Source organism: Callospermophilus lateralis, unplaced genomic scaffold (assembly GCF_048772815.1).
Source record: "Callospermophilus lateralis isolate mCalLat2 unplaced genomic scaffold, mCalLat2.hap1 Scaffold_43, whole genome shotgun sequence".
Classification (NCBI taxonomy): domain Eukaryota; kingdom Metazoa; phylum Chordata; class Mammalia; order Rodentia; family Sciuridae; genus Callospermophilus; species Callospermophilus lateralis.
In genome coordinates, this window is record NW_027514380.1 from 5,744,222 (window position 1) to 5,767,789 (window position 23,568).

The following is a 23,568-nucleotide window of genomic DNA, read 5'->3' on the forward strand; positions in this document are numbered from 1 at the left end:
TTTTATCTCTACCACTGCCTCTTACTGGGTATGCAAGAGCCCCTGATGCTATGTTTTTTTTTTTTTTTTTTGTTAGTACTTGGAAGGCTGTTGAGATTTTGTTGTCTCCAGAGATGAAGAAACACTAACTAGATGAAGAAACACTAACTGATTGTAGGTGGATGTGTAGATGTCTGTAACTAGCAGACATCTCTAGTTTAATATGGAGAAAAAAGATATTTATTCTAATCTGCCTCTGCTCCTCTATCATTAATTAATTTGAATTAAACTACTTTTTTTATTTGAATTCTAAACATCTTTCCAGTGGAACAATCCATAGTAGTTAGCATGACTAACTAGTAATGCTTATTCTAAAACTCTGAAGCCTTTAATCATCTAGCAGGTGCAAGGCATAATGTGAAAATTTGATCTATATGCACAGATGCATCTCTTTCCCCCCTTTTAATCCATCTTATTTTCTCTCATCCTCTTATATTTGAATCACTGTTTTGGATTTAGAAGATTTAAAGTGGCTTCCCCCCCGCCCCTAATTGCTTTGTATATAACAAATTCTATTCTAAGTTTTTCAGTGAGCAAAAAAGAAAAAAAAAGATTCTGGTCTTTTGAGGTGGTGGCCTGCCTTATAACCGTGACAGACAATAAACCATAGAAATAAGAAACACCTAATCTAGTCTGCTAAAAGAGAGCCTTTGCTACTGGAAAAACAAAAAGAGGAGCAAAGACTTGAAAAAGAGATAGATGGCATCTTGTTGTTGTTGTTCAAAACAATCATTTTCCATAGTGTTCAAGGTAAAAAGGAAAATTTTGTTTATGCCATAAAAAATGGATGAATTCACATGATTATTCGTGCAGAAGTTCTTCAAGTAAGCTTTGCAGGAACCCGACCCCACCCCCCTGGTTAACTGCCTGTCTTATTTAAACTACTTATTATAATCAGATGGCTCAAAACAAGTTGTCATCTCCTCAACTTCTGGATGAGTATGTTGTATTCACATTCCCCCTTTTGTTCCGAGTATTCCACATTTACTCTGATGAAAACAAATAGTAAAAAAGACAAAAAGAAACTAGCACCTAGACTTATGCCACGATAGAGAAGGATGGGTACACAGGGATTATTCAGTCATATCTTATTATGTCACATCTGTTCTGGCTCTGACCCAGAGGCTGATCTGCGCCCTGAGGTTGCTCTGATACCCCCAACCTATAGAAAGTGTGATATGATCCTACAGAGCCAACTCTAACTTACCTGGAAGACAAATTCTAAATAGCTTTGGAGTCTTTAGTAGGCAGAGCACTCAGAAAAAACTGGGAAGCCTAATATCTTAATTTCCAACATTAAACTCCTGGAGAGAAAGAGAATAATTTACCTCCTACTTAGAGACTGGACCTAGCCAAAAGGGTGCATACCCTTTCAACCTTCAGAGAATTCCAAAGAGATCTAGCAACAAATGAGCTCTTACCTCTTATAAAATCTCTCAGATTACGGTCATTCCCCAGTCCACAAACTTTATCACTGAGGGAACTACCCACAGGATTAGACATCTCCCCCAAGTGTGATCCTTGGAACCACAACAGTGACATCACCTGGGAGCTTGTGAGGTTGAAAGTGTGTGAACCCTGTTGCCCAGGTCCAGGCTCCAGGGCGTGGGCAGATCTTTCACATCAGGTATTATTCTTACTGTCTTGGACCAGATGAAGGGCCTCGGAATCTCAACCTACAAGTTCCTGTTATTTGCTTCCATTTACTAGAAAATAATCAAGTGATACAATTATTATTAATGTCTCAGTTTTACAGATTAAGGAAACAAAAGCATAAGGAAGTGGTATACTTTCAGCTTAATGATTAGGTACATGCATTCTGTAATCAAAGAGTAAAAATGTAGAGTTTACAAAGAGAGTAAAAATGTAGAGTTTAACCCAAGTTTTGATTTTTAAAAATATATAATTGAAGGAAGATTATTATAGCAAACATTATAGAACCAATTGCTGTGTCAGCAGTTGTTCTGTGTTTACAGACTGTAATTCATTCTGCAAAACATGTCACCATTATGTAACCATTTTATGGATGAGCAGACTGAAAAACAGAAAAAGAGAAAAACAGGATAACTGGAGCTGGAATGTGAGCCCAGGTGATCTGTCTCCACCCTAGTATTCTTGTCTTTCAACAATTAAAAAAATGTAGAATGCACTTAAGAAGACATGAACATTGGTGTTTTCAATTATTTGTAAAGCCCTAAAGGAGGTGAAAGTTTTGTTAAGGGCAGGAAGCTCAGTTTCAGAAGGGTCAGGTAGAATAATGTCTGTTTGTACAGAGCTTTTCTCCAAAGGGATCAGTAATTTGCTTCATATCCCTGCCCACCTTCTGACCTAAGGCCTTTTTTTGTTGTTAATAAGGAAAAGATTAAAGGAGAGCAAGAAAAAAACACATTCCTCTATTTGAATGATCAAAAGAAACGGTGATTGCAGCTGCTCAGTTAAGACCTGAGCAGTCAAATATGAACCAGCTTGAGATTAGGAGGGTTTACAGTTCTCAAGCAAATCTGTGAGAGGTGGAACAAGGCCCACTCTGAATCAGAACTGATTGTAGGTGGATGTGTAATGAGCAGATGGTATGTCTTCCAAAACAGAGAAAAATGCCTTTGAAATGTAAATTGATGTTCACCGACTCCTCCAGGGCCCAGCCTTTATATGTGACTGTGTGTTTCATACTCATGTGCCTGGAAAAGGAAGAGTCTGGTAGCAGCAGGAAGATTTCAAGACTTGGGACTGGGGATGTGGCTCATTGGTAGAGCACCTGCCTAGTGCATGTGAGGCGCTGGGTTCGATTCTTAGAACCATATATGAATAGATAAAAATAAAGGTTATTGTGTCCACCTACAACTAAAATAAAATATTAAAAATAAAGATTCTGAGACTTTCCAAGATGTGCTGATGCGTTGGTCTGCAGTGGAATTGAGATAAACTTGACAGCTCAGCTTGATTTCATTCACTTTTACATGTACAAGGAGAGTGCCTTGGTAACCACATGAGAGAATCCAGTATGTTTCAGGTCTCCTACTTTCTGAACCAACTTCAGGTGTGTAATGATTAAACCAAGGAGGAAAGTTCTAGTATGAAAAAGCACTTTATAAACTTGGCTGAGTCCTCAGTGATGGAGTAGCCCTTGAATCCTGTTGATGATTACTGTAGCAGCAGAGAGAAAACACCCTGTGGGGACTTGGGGAATATCCTCTCAAGGAAACTATCTCTATTTTTCTTTGGGGATCCTATGCTCTCTGAGGGATTGGAAGTAGAGACCGGAATTTGTTCAGGGCATCTGAGGCTGAGTCCTGAGCTTACTCTAAGCTCCAGGCTATGCTGGAGAGAGTCATATGCCAATTTTGACATATTTCCTAAGAAGTGGCTTGAGTCCAGTGGAGCTGAGTGTAGCTCTGACTCTGGTGTCCTCTCTAAAGCTGAATAAAAGCTAAGTGGAAATAAAGGGAGTAGGGAATGGATTTGTGAGTCCACAGGCTAGCTCTACAGTATATATTGGGGTCCTCTGGTCCTGCTGATACTCTCCAGGGCCAGTGGTTCAAATAGAACTTCAGATGTTGCCCCCAAGACATGCCCAATGCTACTGAAACTGTTCAAGGCACAGGTTAGCAACTAGAGGGCTTCATTTATGAAAAACAAATGACTTCCCAGAACACAGATTTTTGTTTGTACCACCAATATGGTAGGTGCTTGTATAGAAAGCTCTTTGATTTTAAAGAGGAAAGAGTTTGGGGGGAGAGTTGGACTATGGACACTTTAGCTATGAGATGTCACAACAGAAGCATTTCTAGTCATTCGTAATCTACTTTTGCCTTTGTTTTTGTTTTTTTTTTCTTCTGAATCCTTATGAATAAGATAAAGTAATCAACATTCTTTATTTAAGATTATTCTAATTATTCTAATTATTCTAAGATTATTCTAATTCAGGTATCACGAAGAGCCCATTCAAGGTTATTCTCAAGATCTTGATGGAAAAACAGGATAAATACATATATACAACAAAAAGCAAACACATTCTAATATCATTGGATTTAAATATGTAATACATGATAGAACAGCATATACACAAAATATTACCTCCTTAAGTGTTTTCTCCATCTTTCTAATTCAAGGAAAATTTTTATTAAACACTTGAAAGAAAATAAAACCATAGCACCTAAACACAAGTATGTATCTAATCTAATAAAAAATAAAATTGATATATTAAACTATTATCTTAAAAATAATTTTATTCACCAAACGTTTCTTGAAGTTTGATAAAGGTCCATTTGTACAATATATTTTATCTATTCCAGGATTTATGATATCTCATTATAGCCCCTTATATTTAGCTTAGTAATTGCCAATAAGGTACTTGAAAGAGCAGCATCAGAGTGAAAACCCAGGATATTCTGTATTCTAGTAAGAGACATTTTGGTGAAAATCTTAAGGAACTGGATTGAAATCTTTTCTCTACTACTTTGTTGATACAAGTCCTTGGATACGTGATTATAATTTCTAAATGTTTATCTCCTAAAATAGAAAAGAATGGTCATTGTGAGTATCTGAAGTATGCGTAGAGGATGAAATATATAGTACTTAGTGCTTGGTTAATGATAAGCACTCAGCAAGGGTGTTTATCATTGTCATTAGTATTGATAAGTATGAAGAATCCAAGAGTTTTTGCTTCATTTTTATGTCATTTTGGCCATAATGATAGATTGTGCATTTCATTCAGATGTTATTTGATATGATTCAGTTTAGTATCATGGTTTATCAGAATGCACTTGTTTCCTTCTCTAAGCTTTGTCTGTGGACTAGATATCTGTGAAGAGCTGTTTTACTGTTTTAGTCTTCCTAGAGTGAATCAGAAGACATAGTGATGAGATCTGGACTGCCAGAACGTGGCAGTTGTTACAAGTAATGGAATTTCCCTCTTAGCTAACATAAGGCATTCATAGCAAAATTGGAAGTAGGAATAGAGCTATTAATTTTGATGATCTCAGACAAATCATTCATCCTAGTCAATGTAATTCTTCCAAGGAGCCATGTCTATTTTTATAAGCTGTTCTCCAAAAAGCTATCAAGTAAGGGTGTGGGAGCTTTTTCTTCCCTTCAGAAGAAAACACTTTCCCTTACCTTCCACTTTTTTCCAAGCCTTTCCCTTATAGGAGAAAAGAATATTCTGATTGGTCAGATAAACTGAGGAAATGTGGCGAGGTGTCCCCATTTTAAAGGGTGAAGTGGGCTGATGAGCTGGCACTCCTACCACTTCCTGAGATCTGATGTGGGACTGGGCTTCTCAGTACCTCCAGCCTTAGCCAGTCTTGGGTGCTCTTTTACTCCTTGCTCTTTGCCCCAGGGCTCTTACATCTGTTTAAAGTTCTTTCCTTCTTTTTCACACTGCAGCTTATACAGAGCTATTTACCTAACACAGACATGCCATATTGTGCTAGATGCTGGAAGTAAATAAAATCCGTTTTACTTCTTTTATTCTGTACTAGTATGTACGTTTTTTTCATGTTGACCTTTCCTTAGATTACAAAAGTAAGATCTCACTCTCAGATTGTTGGTGATTCACCTGGACAGGTGGGGCAGATGTGAGAAGATTCACTGGGACAGGTGGGGAAGATGTGAGAAGCCTCATTTAGGGATTCCAGTTTGAGTGATGGACTCCATCCAGCTTTCATTAGTTTGAGGTGTTTCATGGTCTTCATCAAGCTGTAAACAAAGCTGGTAATTTATTCTTCATGGTCTTGTTTCTTTGTTGGATTCATTTCCCAATTATTTTCAAGCATAGTCATATACTGTGTAATAATATCTCATTTAGTGGCAGACCACATATATGACCACATATATGACACATATAAGATCATAATGGAGCTTTAAAAATTTCTATTTTGGGATGACTCTGTAAGCTGTCATATTTTGGAACAACACATTACTCAGGTGTTTGTGATGATGGTGGTATAAACAAATCCACTGTGCTGCCAGTCATATAAAAATATATAGCACATACAATTATGTACAGTGTATTATATTTGGTAAGGATAATGACAATAACTGTGTTTATTAGTATACTTTTAAATTATTATTTTATAGTGTACTTCTACTTATACATGAAGATTACTGTCTGTTTTTCTCACGTGTCTGTGATACTCTTCTTCTTCCCTCATTCACTTCTTCTGACTCTTTGGAGATTTGGAGGGTGAAGAATGGAGGTAAAGCAAGCAAGACATTTATATTTAGTAGGGTGATTTGAGGTTTCAGGTATGCTGACTTTCTCCTGTGGAGAATTTTTCTGGGTTGTTCAAATTGTAGATTCCCCTGTTTGGAACTCCTCTTCAGAGACCTATCCTATCACTCTGTTGGGATCACATTGGAGATAACTTGCTCCAGGTGTACTTCTTTTCTATTTTATTTTATTTATTTATTCTAGTTTGTTATACATAATAGCAGAATGCATTTCAATTCATAGTACACCTATAGAGCACAGTTTTTCATGTCTCTGATTATTCACAAAGTAGAGTCACACCATTTGTATCATCCTACATGTACTTAGGGTAATTATGTTCATCTCATTCCACCGCCTTTCCTACCCCCATGTCCCCTCCTTTCCCCACCCTCCCTTTTGCCCTATCCAAAGTTTCTCCATTCCTCCCATGTGCCCCCCACTCCATGATGCCCATTGTGGATCAGCATCATATACCAGAGAAAACATTTGACCTTTGGTTTTTTTGGGATTGGCTTACTTAGCATTATATTCTCCAACTCCACCCATTTACCTGCAAATGCCATAATTTTATTCTCTTGTTAATGCTGAGTAATATTCCATTGTATGTATATATACCATAGTTTCTTTATCCATTCACCTACTGAAGTGAATCTAGGTTGGTTCCACAATTTAGCTACTATGAATTGTGCTGCAATGAACATTGATGTGACTGCATCACTGCAGTATGCTGTTTTTAAATCCTTTGGGTATAAACCGAGAAAGCTGGGTCAAGTGGTGGTTCCATTCCAAGTTCGCCAGAGATTCTCCATACTGCTTTCTGGATTGGGTACACCAAGTTGCAGTCCTACCAGCAATGTATGAGAGTGTCTTTCCCCTGCCAACATCCTCACCAACACTTATTGTTGTTTGTATTCTTGATAGCTGCCATTCTGACTGGAGTGAGATGAAATTCTAGAGTACTTTTGATTTTCATTTCTCTAATTGCTAGAGATGTTGAGCATTTTTTCATATATTTGTTGATTGATTGTGTATCATCTTCTGAGAAGTGTCTGTTCTGTTCCTTGGCCCATTTATTGATTGGCTTATTAGTTTTTTGTGTTTTTTTTTGGCGTTAAGATTTTGTGTTCTTTATTTATCCTAGAGATTAGTGCTCTATTTGATGTATAGGTGGTAAAAATTTGCTCCTATTCTGTAGGCTCTCTCTTCACCTCACAGGGACAAACCCACATAAATTCAGTTATCTTATACTAGACACAGGCACCCAAAAACATATATTGGAGAAAAGATAGTCTCTTGAACAAATGGTGCTGGGAAAACTGGAAATCCATATGAAGCAAAATGAAATTAAGCCCCTATCCCTCACCATGCAAAAAACTCAATTCAAAGTGAATCGAGGACCTAGAAATTAGACCAGAGACCCTGAGCCTAACAGAAGAAAAAATAGGCCCAAATCTTCATCATGTTGGGTTAGGCCCTAACTTCCTGAACAAGACTTCTATAGTGGAAGAAATAAAATCAAGAATCAATAAATGGGATGGATTCAAACTGAAAAGCTTCTTCTCAGCAAAAGAAACATTCAGTGAGGTGATGAGAGAGCTTCTAGCTGTACTTCTTGGTGGGCTCTTCTCTCCAATCCTTTGCTGGAAATGAAAGGGCAGCTCACTCCCATTACCATCCTCTTTCTCCTCCTCTTGTCTTTGGGGAAAGGTCTCATGAATCTTGACATTTCTAGGTAACAGTTGGTCACAAAACTCTGTGTTCCTCAAGTCCTAGATTTCTGCATGGTTCTCTGAAGCTGTTTTCCTTAGCTTTGTGTATGAGAAATGGTCCCTTTCTCTGATGTTGGAAGATAAGGAACTCCAGGTAGGTGTTAGCCAAGGGTTTCAAGTTGATTCCCAGCATTCTAACATGTCTTCCATGAGTGATATCCCACAGGTTATTCTGTAGAAGCACTAAGAGGGCAGGAAAAATCAAATTTAGCATCTTATTACATTCATGTATAGATATTCCATTCCGTGATTCAGTGACTAGGTGTTCAGTTATCCCTCTCAAGCTCTTACACTTGAATATGGCCCAATTCTCCAGTGAGCTTCACATTTAAACCATTATTTGGTTATTGAGAAATGTACATTCACTGGTCATGCTCATTAACTGCATGATAGATAGTGAGAAATCGACAAGGGAAATTGCTCTTTGTCAGTGTATTGACAAGAGCTTGGGGTTTGAATATTAGAGATGAACACACCTATAGGTTAGGCCACTAAGTAGCACTTTTCCCCAGCTGTACATATGGTATAACTACTCAAAACATAAGTTCTCTGCCTTTGGCTCCAAATTAATTGTTACCTGTTTTAGGTATTTGCAGAAGAGGGTTTCCTGGGGACATAAGAAAATGTACGTTTTAACAACTATTTAATAGATTAATAGTTGAAAATATAAAAATTTACTCATAAAATAGTTTGCTTTCACAAGATTTTTTTCAGACCTTGCTTGAGTGGTAAAGAAACAATTTATCAAACCTCTTATCAAGGGAAATTCAAATCTTGCTCCATGAACTATGCCTGAACAATCTAAGTGAGAATTGTTTAAAAACAAATATCTTTATAAATGAGCTAAGGGGATACTCAAGAAGGCATGGTATAATCAGGATTAGTTTAGAAAATTCAAAATGGGAGCCTATTCTTATTAACTGGTCATTTTCTTTCAAAATGCTTTTACTTCTTAGGGGAAAAGCACTTCAATTTATATTCTATAATTCTCAAGTTACATTGAAATTCTTTGCTTAGATATTGTCATAGAAGGATATTTCATAGGATTTATGACACTGGCCTTCTGAGTGCTCCCATAGTTTTGTGGTACAAGTAATTTGAAAAGCTTATTTACTTCTTTTTGGGGAAAAAAATGACAAATGTGTACAGGTGCTAGATTTGGGTTACATTAAGAAGCAAACACAAACTTTTATTTTTTTTCTTTCAATCCTTAGCATTTTGGAGCAGTAATGCAATTTTCAGGAGTTTTCATTTTTAAGAATGCCAAAGGTAGTATGATAAAGGTTAACTACCTGAAAAGTCTATTTCTAAGATCTCCAGATGGGAGGAACTTCTGGAAATTAAAATGTTCAGATTATTTCTACTTATTATAGTTTCAGACATATGAAAACTCATTGGAGAGTTTGCCAACACTGACTGGATTGTAATGCTTGCTATTGTTATTGTCGTTGGAGGCATATATGCTTTCTATATGCCAGCAATCAAAGGCTAAAGGTCAAGACAGTGAAGGGAGTTTCTATCACTGAAAGGAGTATAGCAGGTAGATTGGCATGATATGTGTGAGAGTCTCAAAGGTGAGAAACAAAAAAACAATCATCGAAGTGATGTGTAATTTGGGGGGAAATAATGTTTCCTTGACAACTTTAGGATACATGTCAATATTAGAAGCAGTGAATGAGGATGGATTAATTCTCTATTATAATATAGGTCCTATGATAATAGAGGGAATTCCTTTGGGCATCTCTCCTTCATAATAAGCTTGATGCTAAGCTATTTCAGTGATGAGCAGGAGGTAGGGGCTCTCCTGCTGTTTCCTCTTGTGGCAGAGGGAAGTGGGGAGGGGTGATCTCTTCAGTGTTGGAGTAAAAACATCTGGTGGAGGCCTGTCCCAGTCATACATCTGGAGTCTTTGGTCACATTGCAGCCTCAAACTGGTGACAATCTTTCTATGTCCATCTTGAATCAGGTCTTCCTGATTTCATGTGCCCAAAGGCATAACAACTTCATTGGCTCCCAGATTCCCTTTATAGCCTGAAGGCGTCTGGTATTTTCTGTGTACTCACACCACTGGTTGATGATCACCTGCTCTGACCTCCAATTTTAAAGATTTGTTTCCTCTATGCCCAATGACCATAGACTATAGACTAGGCTGGACAAACCAGTAAACTTTGCTGTCTCCTTTGGATTGAAGGATACCTTTTTCCAGTGAGGTCTGAACCCCAGTCTCAGAGGGGAGAATTAATTTATTCCTATTCACTTGTCTTTAATATCTATGTGTCTGAATGTGGGTCTGTTTTAGGTGAGCAGACATTTCAAGCTATGATAGTGCTAGAGATGGTCTGCAGATGGATGCTCTATGAGAGAATCCTTTGGGGCAAGCTCTCTCTGGGAGGCAGAGTCATTATAGTCTAAAAGGCAATACCTGGGGAAGAGTGTTATATGTGAGTAACAATCAAGGCAGTTATTCATTCAGTATATACTGAGTGTTTATTATGTGGTGGTTAAAGTCCTGGTACTGTCCTAGTTTCTAAAGATAGTGTGTGTGTGGGGGGGGGGGTGAAATGTGTGGGGGTGGGGTGGGGGGTTGGGTTTAAAACAGAAAAACAAAACTAAATGCCTAGATGTGTTTGTAGTTAGATCTCTTCTTCTTCGTGTTATCTTTTGCCGACCTAACACTTGAAGTCAGTGTTTCTCACTTCATACTGTTTATTTTCTTACCAATAGAATTAAGTATCTTACATGATGTGGTTACAGAGAGAGGTACTAGTATTTTCTGTGTGTTCAGGAGTTTGAAGCCCTGGGTTTTGTAAAACCAGCCATTTTGAAGATATCTTTAAGTAAAAACAATTGACTTTTGAATGAACATTTCAAAGAGATTTTACTAACTTCAAATGTATTAGGAACAGGTGAATGGAAAATTAGACTGAGGTGGCATGCAGAATTGGCTTTGAATTTCTCATTAATTAACAGTTCCCAGTGACCTGGTTGTTCTAATTACTCTGGGTGGGAAATTTGATCATTAGTGAAATGAAGCATGCAGCTATACCACTCACTTAAGAAAATCAAATAAAAAAGCTTAGTCTGTCAAAGAATCAATGCTATGATTACCTCCTGACCACAGGAGACTCAGTGGGGCTAGGCCTCACCTCTTGGATTCTTGCAATATGTTCTTGTGAGTGAATTTTACTGCATCTATTGGGAACTTTGATTTGCTGGTTATGAGAAGGAATACTCTGTCATCAATATAGTTTTGATTACAGGACATTTTAACAGGGTCTTTTACGATAGTTGGATAGTTGGTTGTTTATTTTGGTCCAAGTAAGCAGTAGCTTTGGCTCGTCTGAGGAGAACATATTTTACTACAAAATAATCAGTGTTTTTTTTTTATAAAGAAATATACTTATGGAAGAATATTATTTAATTATTTATTTATTTGTTTATTTTTGTAATCCAAATGATCTGAGGTAGAGGGGCTCTGATGTTCTAAACTTTTCATCTTTCTTTTTCACACCTGCGCTTCACACTTACTGGGCAGGTGTAGAGGAGCAGTCATTGCCTGCTCCTTGCCCTCTTTCTATTTTTCTTCACTTTTCCAAAAAGACAAAGGAAGAAGTTGATTAATAGAGGAAACTTCTAGCTACTATGGTATGACAGGAAACAAGGATGCAAATTTCTTTTTCTCTCCCTGCAATTCAGTATTTCTATAGATGAAACACAGCTTAAAAAATTACTATTTCCTTTTAAAATTTATGAAGTTTAATGCTATCTAAGTCTTGGGGAAATGCTTGCAATTCTTTAAATGAAGTGATAATATTTAAAATCATGTCGATGTTTTATGATATGCACTGTAAAACAGCTATTTTCTTGAATTGTTATTTTCATGTTTAAATTTCATGATGAGATTTAATTAAAAAATATTCATTTAAGTGATAGTGTAGAGTCAGAAAATTAATATCTATGTAGCATTTAAATGAGTGAAAATATTTCAATAAAGTGGTATAAGGGGTTTGAGTTATGGAATAGTTTCATATTAAAAATTTGATTAATAAACCTCGTGTGGTTTGTTTTACTATAAGTATATTTATAATTTTAAAAACCCAAGCACATTTAAAAATAATTTTATTCAACCTTTAATCTATGCTATTTAAAGCCATTATTACCTATAGTAATATTTTCTCCCATTTATATGTTCCTTTTATTAGGTTCTGAGTGTAGACTTTGACATATCATGTAGACCCAATAAAGGCAGAAGCTACTATTGTCACTATTTTAAAATGATAGTCTCCTTGGTATATACAACTCAAAAGCACACTCTACATACAATGGCTATGTAGGGAATAGAAGGGGCTGATTGTCCTTTTGGAAAAGCAGGACTTAAAGAGTCAGGGTCAGAAGAACTCCTCTTCTGTTGAGGCAGTAGAGAGTGGGGAAAAGAGGACTCATCCTGGAGACCTGAATTCTTTGGTCAGTGTTGAGAGCCACAGCCGAAGGGGCCCCAGCAAACTTCCAGCAGATTGGCTCACAGCAGCCCCAGCAAACTTCCAGCTGCCAGCTGATTGGCTCCTCTGCAGTGATGCTTATTGGGCTGTTTCCCCGCCCTTTCAGATCACGGAACTGCTCATTGGGGGACTCTTTTGGCCCTGCTCACAGGACCCAGCCAATCGGCCTCAAGAGCAGGAGAAATGGGGGGTTGAGAGCTCCTGTGCGAGGGGCTTGTGGGAAGCCGGTGGTGGCAGTTGGGCTCTGAGGGAATTCCTGAAGAGCTCGTGGTGCAGTGTGTGTTCTAAAAATAAAGTTTGTTTCTGCTTGATAAGTGGCTTGTGATTGTGCCCAGCCAGACTTCAGCAAGTCAGCTTTGCTACTAATCTACTGTGGTAACTCAAGAAAGTCAGTTAACCTCTCCAAGCCTTGGCTTCATCATCTATAAAGTGAAGGGAGTGAATTAGGGTCTTCTAAATTGCTTCCAGTGAGTTAATATGATTCCATCTTTTTTGGGAATTTGGTTTTGGGGATTTTTCTTTTGGGGATTATTAATAGCCAAGTGCAAAACTAAAATGCACATTGAAGTGATTTACTAGACTTGGGTTTGGTGAAATTAGTGAATTCCCAAATCTGTAATTTTTGTGTATTGATGTAGAAGATCTTGCTTCCTGGGTCAGGCACTCAGAGCAGCAGCAAATTACTCTAGAAATTGGGTGGGGAAATATGGTTATTTGGGCAATTCATCTTGACTTCTAGAAAGAAGCAACTGTATTCAGAAGCTGTAAAGAGTTGCTTATAATTTTTTTTTAAGTAGAAAGGAGATATAGAAAAAAATCAAAGAAAAAATGTTTTCTTGAATACAGTTCAATAAATATATTGAACTTCTATTAAACAAATGTCTACAACCTCTTGGCTATACATTTGGAAGAAAAACCAAAAAACTAAAATCCTGATTTCAGTTAGTGGCAAAACGTGATGTGGATGGATGTAAGCCATATGCTTTTCTTCATTCATGCCCTGACGCGTGAATGCTTATTTCTCCACTGAAGAAACTGCAAAGCAGTTATTTTCTAAAGTGCCACCCCAGAACCCTTGGCAATAGAATATTATAAAATAGAATATTTTCTATTTTACACATAACAATTCTCAAGCTTGGAAGGTCAACTGACCAGCCTCGTCAGTGGAGATCTACAACACAAATCATACATGCAATATGTGCAGTATGTGGACCTGTAATGCTATTTTAACTTTGAAAAGCTCAAAATCCAAGGGATTAAAGGATTTTTGATATATATGTGACATGGGTGAGGGCAGGAGGATGGCCAGAGGAGAAATGAATGAAATACAAAGGTAAATAGGACAAAGTCACAGTCCTCAAAAAGTTTCCAGACAGATCATCACAATATGTTTTGTTTTATAGAAGAGATGTGATGAAATTTAAGGGAGGCAAACATGATTTCTGCTGGCATTTCAGGGCATATCACAGAAAAGAAAATGTTTGTACTGGATCTTAAAGGATGGTTGGTGTTTCTCACAGGAATAACCATTCTAAACAGAAAGCAGAGAGACATACACACTATGGCATATTGGAGGTTTTACAGTTCCTCTGTGGCCTCATAGGATGTGGAAAGGATGGTATAGGGCTGAATGTCAGAAAACAAGACTGAGATTATTACTTAATACCTTGCATGCTGATAACTGTCTGTTGATTCACCACTTAAGATGTGTTCTCCAGAGTTAGATGTTGAAATGAGTGTTTGTGTGTAAATGCTGTGATAAGGAAGCACATCTAGGAAGATCTATAAGTGTGTGGGGCATCAGGAAAGGGAAGGACAAGAAGCCAAGAAGGCAAGAGGATATTGTTTCTTTGGCAGTTCTTGAGTGGCTTCACCTTGATCCTGCAGAGGGCACTGGAGAGTGAAGGTAAAGCCTCCAATACTCCCATATCTGGATCTGTCAGTCACTGGGTAAGGGCCATGGGGTATAGGGTGGGCTGGTGATGTAAATTTCCAAGCACTGTAGCAATTCCACCTTGGTTCTCCAAAAACAGGCTGCAAGGGATTAGAAGGGGGGGGTTGAAGTATACTAAAGTTGTCAATGGAGTACCCGTGGGAAGGGGTACTGGATTCTTGCAATATTTTTTGCAGGTGAATTTGCTTCAACAGTTTTATTCATTGATCTCTTATTTCATCTCAGGCTTTAAACTGTGAACTTTTAATTTAATTTAATTCTATCAATTCCACAACTCTGGAAATATTTTCTATTTTACAAATAAGAATTCTCAAGCTTGGAAAGTCAACTGATCAGCCTAGTTAATGGATTTCCTTTTTGGCCACAAGTGTGGGCAGCAGGGTTCCCTAGATTCTCAGGGCTCATCATCCACCCCAACTTTTCACCTGAGAGATTCCTATTTGTAATCTGTTTTATATACTGCAGTTTTACAAGCACTTTCTCTGAAAGAATAATGCTTAAGTTTTAAAAGTTTCCAAATTAACCGGGCATGGTGACACATGTCTGTAATCTCAGAGGCTTGGGAGGCTGAGGCAGGAGGATGGTGAGTTCAAAGTCAGCCTCAGCAAAACCAAGGTGCTAAGAAATTCAGTGAGACTGTGTCTCTAAATAAAATACAAAATGGCTCAGTGTTTGAGTGCCGCTGAATTAAATACCTGGTACCAAAAAAAAAAAAAAAAAAAAAAGTTTCCAAACTGCCATAAATATTGAAGAGTCAATGAAAGTTTATAATATAAAAAAGTCACAATGAAACACTTCTAGATAAATGCTCTCTCATTTATATTTAGATTTTATTTCAAATTTGTATATTCATTTGCTCTCCCCAGAAAGATTTTTATACTATAATTAAGCAGAATATTGTCTCTTACCAAGTTTGGTCTGATTAAGAATATTACCAAATTAGCTGTGCATGGTGATGTAAGACTGTAATCCCAGCAGCTCAGGAGGCTGAGGCAGGAGAATCACAAATTTGAAGCCAGCCTTAGCAACCTAGTGAGGCCCTAAGTAACTCAGGGAGAACTTGTCTCAAAATAAAAATAAAATTAAAAAAATGGGGCTGGCTGGGAATGTGGCTTAGTGGTTGAGCACCTCTGGGTTTAATCTCTGGTCCAAATATATATATGTATGTATGTGTGTGTGTGTGTGTATTTATATATATATATATATATATATATATATATATATATATATATATATATAATTAAATCAGAACTAATGTTTATTTTGTTGGTGCTGTGTTTTGTTTTAAATTTGTATATACTTTAGAACATTTTGGAAACCAAGTTTTCCATGGTCAATAAGTAAAAGAAATAAATTTTTAAAATATTTAATTATTAAATGTTATGAATTGTGTTCAGTCTATACAAAATTTATATAATTTATAATCCTGTCTATTTCTGCTATCTAAAAAATTTTGAGTAGTTTTTTTAAAAATTTTTTATTAGTTGTAGATGGACAGCATACCTTTATTTTATTTATTTATTTATTTTGTGTGGTGTTGAGGATGGAACCCAGTGCCTCACACATGCTAGACAAACACTCTGCCACTGAGATACAGCCCCAGCCCTTTAAGTAGTTTTGAAGCAAGACAATCAAAAGAGGTATCCCCACTAAATTTTGAGTATAGAGGTAGGGGATATAGCTTAGTGGTAGAGAGTTGTCTAACATGCATGAGGCCATGTATTTGATCTCTAGCAGCATGCATCTCTCTCTCTCTCTCTCTCTCTCTCTCTCTCTCTCTCTTTCTCTCTCTCTCTCTCTCTCTCTCTCTCTCTCTCTCACACACACACACACATACACACACACACACACACACATACACACATACACACTTTTGTGGTCAGTTTTGTTTTGTAAACTCATTAACAAATAGTTATTGAGAATCTTTATATGCCAGCAAGCTAAAAAGACAGGCAAGATTTCTGCTGTCATGGAACTTATTTATAATCTACAATAGGAGAATAAATTGCAATGATTATATCTTACCCTGTTATTGCAAATGAAACAAAACAAATTCTAAGTTCTGGAATTTGAGAGTCTGGGGAAAAACAAATTTCTCTAGGAATTAGTCATTTTATGATATATGTTTACCTACAAAGTAAATAAATCTGGTAATTGAACTGAATAAATATTTATGCGGTATCTACTACATGCCAAACACTGTTAGGGCTGTTAAAATCAGTGGCAGTAAATTCTTTTACTCATACAGTAGGCATAGCAAACTAAAATCCTGAAGAATATATTTTTTTGTGAGTGATGATCTTTGAAAAAACCACTGGAATTTATCTGTGAACCTTTAAAAAAAGACAAATACAGGTATTCACTATAGATAGCACAATTAAGATTTTAAAATATATTATTATAGAAGAGAATTTTATTGTTAAAAATGGGAAAAAAGCACTGATTACTCATCACCTTATTCATGAAGTTGCTTTTTTTAGGGTTCTTTCAGAAGTATTTTATTTTCCATCTCTTTGAAATGAGCATTTCCACTTTAAGAATTCAGAACATCGCTCAGCTATCTTCTATCCCATCCCCTCTCTTTAGAGAGAAGAGGGACTTTCCTGCATTTTCCTGTGGTGTTTTATCAGTTGTATCAATATTGATGAGACAAGAGGAAATAAATGTTACTGAAAAATAAATCTCCTGTGTCTTTTGTGCAGACTGCCGGCCAGCTTCATCACCAGCAACAGCACGCTTGACTGGAAGAATCATGAGGCCCCTGCCAAGACTGCGGCACTATCTCTACCCTGATACCCCGAGGAGGAGCTTGGATTTCAAGCCAGCCAATAATCTGTACAAAGTGTTTTCATTATGCACATTTGGCAGAAAGGAGCATGGGCCTGAAGTAAATTCATAGAGTCTATTCTTCTTTTCCTACCTCTCCCACAAAAAGAGCTGTGTTCTTGTTTACATTGCATATCCTTCCTGTTCTGTCCACCCCAAGCTGTCCTGTCCTTTGCACCATGTTATTCTGAATTAATCCTTCTTTCTCTTTAAATTTGGCATTGCCAATCCAAGTATGGAATTTATTTTGTCTCTGCTTATTTGAGACAACAGCTTCTCAAAGTTCTACTAAGGTTTTACTTCTAAGTCATAAATCTATAGTCTCTATGAAGATTTTTATGACCAGATTCTGACTGTGATAACATTTCCTTGAATGTTTCCAGGTATATTAATTTAATTCTTCTAATTACTCAAAGGCTGATTTTTTTAATTCTTTGGATATATGTCTCCCAGCACTGAGTACTTCCTTTTCTGTTTCCCATAGTACTGTGTGAATTCATTCAGGCACTAAAAAAATATTCTTTCACTACCTAGTTCACATTTGACCACTCTGTAAGGCACAAATATTCCTTAAAACATTTCTTGCTTTCCAGAATTTTACAGTCATTAAAATATATGCAACAAGATCCACTTAGAGAGATGCAGCTTATTTGTTCAGTTGTTACTGAGGACTTCTCAATTGGTTAGGAACATATTTACAGCTTCTCTAATAATGGGAACTGTTGAATGTTGAGCCCATGAGTGTCAGAAGTTCTGTAGAAGACATACGTAAGTGGAAAGTGCATGTTCTTTTCTTTTTCTTTCTTTCTTTCTCCCTCTCCTTGAATGGTGTTGAAAGAGAGAAAGAAAATAAAAAACACAAGATGATGAATGTATTAGTGAGTGTTCTGTTACTATAATAAAATACCTTGGCTTAGTAAGGGAAAGTGGCTTATTTAGATTTAGAAATTTAAGGACATTGCATCATCATCAGTTTGGTTGTGTTGAGGATCTCATACAAGAGGTCACAAGAAAGAGAGGTTACCAGACAGGAAATGAGAAACAAATGATTCAGAGCCAGGTGGACTTTTGCAATAACTTGCTGTCTTGAGAATTAACTTAAGAGTCTCACAAAAACTGCCTTTCATCCCTTCTGAGGGCAGAACTTCACAATGAAGTAACCAACTTCCATTGGGACCTACCTCTTAAAGATTCCACCATCTCCCAACATCACCACACTGAAGATGAACGGTTAAGCATATGAGTCCTTGGAGGAGTTCCACATCAAAATAATAGTGATGAAAAACTATGAAAGAAATTGAATTCTGTTTTCTCCGGAAAAATCTGAGAGGCTGTTGCTGCTGAAATGCTTCCCATTGAGAAAAATAAAGGCAGATAATAGGCAATGTGTTATCTACTGTCTTCCAAGGTACTTACAGTGCAGAACTTGTAGATCATTTTCACAAGAGGTATGGAGAGTGAAAATAGAAACAGGGAGAAGGGAGACATTTACAACAATAACAACTAAATCAATCAAGTGTCTCAAGTCTCAGTGGCTGCCTTGAGACCTTAGGATGTTGGGTTGCTGGACTTAGAAGGAACAAAGCTCAAAGTTTTTATCTACCAGCAGACAAAACCTTACCCTGTTCCCTCACTTCCCATGTATTCTCTTCCCATTACAAATTGGCTTCTTCTCCTGCTATTACACAGAAATTGTCATTCATAAATTCCGCAATGGCATCCTAATTACCAAATTGTGCTGCTCTGTTGAATTTGATTGTTCTAATATCTGTTTTCTTCCAACAGTTAATTTTAAAACTTGAATTCTCTGTTTCTAGTGTGCCCTCTTTCTCCTTTGGATCCTTACTCCTTTTTGTATCTCTGCATATCTATTCATAGCCAATATCTCTGTTCCATCTATGTGATCTCCTAAGCTTACCTCCTCTGTCCTCATGGTTTAAGGATTACCTACATGCTTGATCCTGACAAGTCTCTTTCTTGTGCCTACATTCTTCATTCAGTCCCTTTAATTCTGTATCTTAAATGTCCTTAAAAACACAGCATAGTCCAAGCAGAAGTCTTCATTTCCCCCTACAAAATTGATCCTTTTCTAATCTTGATGTCAAGATCGACTTATCACCACCCACGTAGTTCTTCTAACCAAAACTTTGGAGCAATTGTTGAGACTCTTTTCTCTTTCACCTACCATAACCAATTGATTTCTAAGTATTTTTCAAAGGTGTCTCTATATCTCTGTTTCCATTACCCTTTCCTTTGCGTAAATGCTTATAATGTCTAAGTGATCTCCGGACACTTGTTCTTCATTTCCCTTCAACTCTATTTTCTAAATAGCTAATAGGCTAAAACCTTCAGACATAAATCTGATGTTCACTACACTTATTAAAAACTTCAATATTATTTAATTTTCCAACTGTTGGTTTCCTTTCAGGAGAAATGATCATCCTCTACCTACTTCCAGTTACATGATTTCTCCAATTAGCATCTGCAAAGTATGCATGGCTGACTGTGTGATGCTGCACCTCTATGCCTAGGCTCTTCAAAAAAGGACTTCACTCCTTTACCTCCTTTTCTGATATCTACTTGTTATTTCTACTAAAACTGTCTCAAAAGTTATGATGATCATGATCATTTGGAATTCTTGGGTAACTTAAAAAATATAAAGATGTCATCAGACATTTTAAAGCAGATTCTATAAGGAGATTACAGGATTCACAGGATGTTTCATCTTTCCAATATTTCAATGAAGTTGAATTCTTTCCTGGTTTTACCCCAATGGCTAACTTCTCCTTATGAGAAAAACCCATTTGGTGACAATGAGTAGTAAGAGAGATTTTTGTTATCATCTTTTCTAAGACCTAGTCTCATTTCTATTTCAAATTGACCATGGGCCAAATTTTATGGTGCCTTCAGGCCAGAAGCTTTTAATTACTTGGATTCTAAACTACTTAAATTTTATATACTGAAAATGTAAAATCTTACTCTTATAATATTATTGTCGGTCACAGAAAGCTGAGATTGTAAAAATACCTTTGTACCCAAAACATCCATGAATTGAAAATGGAAGAAACATGGAACCCTCCATTTACACCTATTCTGCTAAAAGATTTCTGGAAAGAGGCTAGGATATGAGTGTATCTTGGCCTGTTTTTAAAATATCTGAGACCAGATAATTTTTTAAAAACAGAAGTTTGGTTTTCACAGTCTAGGAATTCCAGAATCAAGGGGCTAGCAGGTTGAATGTCTGGTGAAGCCCTGCTGCATCGATGGTGTCTTTTTGAAGCAGCATCCTCATAGGGCAGAAGGTAGGGGGTCAGAAATGGGGCAGTGCTGTGTCCTCACAGGACAGAACAGTGAAAGAGCAAAAAAGAGCTCAATGTATGAAGACAACCTTAGGCTAATGACTTCCTACTTATTTAATTTGACATTACTATTCATTCTCAAGAATTCAGTTTGTGAGTCAATGCCTCTGGGAGAATTTTCTTGGATTTCCAGACTAGTTTTTCTTTACCAATTCTCAGTTCACCTAGTATTTTATGAAATTGTACTTCAAACATTGAGTTGCATGTCTTTCTTTATTTCTACTGCCATGGGCTCCTTGAGGGGAGGAACTGTGTCATAATTATTTCAATTGCCTGCAAATTGAGTACAACACCTAGTATGTGCTTAATAAAAGGTTTATAAAATTAATAAACAAATTGATAATGATTATAATGAAGTTTAGGTTTTAAGAAATCTAATAATTCTCAATGTTTACACAGAACTCAATTCTCTCTCTCTCTCTCTCTCTCTCTCTCTATATATATATATATATATATATATATATATAATCAAGTATTTACATTTTGATATTTATATATAAAAATAAATATTTGTTATAATGAAGTTAAGTTTTAAAGAATAATAATTCTCAATTTTTTCATAGAAATAAATAAACTATCTTTAGAAAAATGTGTGCCAGTGAGCTGACCTGAAAGCATGGGTACAGTTGGCCTCAAGAAGTAAGACTGAAAATCAATGCCTCATGAACTGGAAAAAAAGTCAGCTAAGGAAATGACAGACCATCTCCCCATGGAGAGAAACACATGACAGAAACGTGACTGAACCTGTTATATCTGAAAGAAGGTGAAACCAGGTAACCAAGGAGATGGAATGAGAAAGAAATGCAGACGTGGTAAGTCTTAGTGCATCTCATGGCAGTGTACTTCTAACTGTTCCACAGGAGTGGTCCCTCAGCCAGAAACAAACCTTCTAGGGACAAGTGGCCGGGGTGTCCTTTTTGTAGATGTGGTTGTTTCAAACTGTCAGTCTGATGCCTTATACAGGGTATCATATGGGAGAGGTGTTTCACATGAAGGAAATGTCATGAATGGAGAAAGCAGGTCAGCAAGTGATCCATCCTGTCAGGAACATGGTTGAGACAAGTACAAGGCTAGTACTAATGGCCAAGAGATGTGCTGAGAATTATATATTGGTCTAAGGTGTTTGGTTCTTATTATTTAGGCTATATGGACTATTGGCAATAACTAATGCAGGGATTAGAGTCAAAGTGTGAGAAGACCAAATTTTTGGTTTTATACAGAATAAAATGAAAAATGGAATTAGGGACACCTATTAGAGATTTGTATCATGACAAGTGACTCAGGAGGTTGAGGTAGAAGGATGGCCAGTTTGAGACCAGCCTGAGCAACTTAGCAAGACCCTGTCTCAAAAGAAAAAGGAAACAACAAAGAGGACTGGGAATGTAGCTCTGTGGTAAAAATGCCCCTGGTTCAATCCCCAGTAATTACAAAGAAAATACTAATGATTAAGTGATTAAGGTTTAAATTGAACAGTGGACAAGAAAAAGTGCTGAGTATATCTATAATACAAAATGAACATCAGACCAAAAAATACAAAATACTTTTAGCATCAACAAATGACAATGAATCTTTAACATTTTTCAACTGTCTCAACTTAACTTTGGATCAATAGAATGTCTATGAATGATGTCTCTGAAACCATGAAGCACTATTTAATTTTTTTTTCTTATTGTAGTTATACATAACATGAAATTTACCAGTTTAGCCATTTTTAAGTGTCCATTTTTTTTTGGTATGGAATACCTCCACAATGTTGTATAACCATCTCCAGAACTTTTTCATCATTCTATACTGAAACTGTATCCATTAAATGTTAACTCTCAGTTCCCCCCTCTCCCAGTGGGGTTATTTCTATTGTGCTTATTTCTATAAATTTCTTTGTTCTAGAAAGCTCACGTAAGTGGAAACATACACTACTTCCCTTTTTGTCTGGCTTATTTTATCTAGCCTAATGTTCCCAAGGTTCCCTCAAGTTGTAGCAAGTGTCAGAACTCCATTCCTCTTAATTCTGTTGTATGTGTATGCTATATTTTCTTTATCCATTCATTTGGGTTGTTTTTACCTTTTTACTACTGTGAATAAGGCTGCTATAAACATTGGTACACAAGTGTTTGAATCCCTGTTCTTTTAATTCTTCTGGATGTATACCTAGAAGCTTCAAGGGCAGTATTGCAGAATCCCCTTTGCTGTGGTCCTGTGTAGGATGAAATGTCAGATATGTACACTATGCCTTGGAGTCCTGTGTTATTCTTCTTTCTGGTTACAACAAGGTTAATCATCAGATCCTTTGTTCTGAGAAGTGACAATGCCTTGAGCTTCAAGGACATGTTTTCTGTTGCTTAAAATTCAGGAGAACGAGTTGTAATTTTTCCCTTACTCAGGAGGATGCAGGCGTTTTCAGAGGTCCTCCTCCAGCAGTGCATAAACATGGAAATACAGGAAAGCTGTGGGATATGGGGACTGACCTCCTGGTGTGAGAGTTTAAAGAGAATTAGATGAAAAGTCACATTTTCTTGAGGGCTTTCCTTAGTTAATAGCACCTAGAGCTGACACTGAACCTGCTGCCTGTGAGGCACAGTGCTGAGGCTGAAAGGCAGTAAAGCTGCATATCAAACACCTCTGCCTTCTGAATCATGACATAACTCTGTGAGTAATAGTCATGTATAATGGGATCATGCCATTTGCTAGGGACCTTTCTAAATTTCTTACAGGTAATGTGTGGGGCACATTGTAGGGGATAAGCATCTCTTTTTCAGAACGAATTGCCTTCTTGTGTTACTATACCAATCATCAGCAGCGGTTTCTGTGGCAAGTCTATAAAACAGACAGAATTAGCCAGAACCCTGTCTAGCAATTAGGACCTGGGCAGCACACTCCAGCTCAGATGTAATTCAGTCAGCATTCCTTTTGG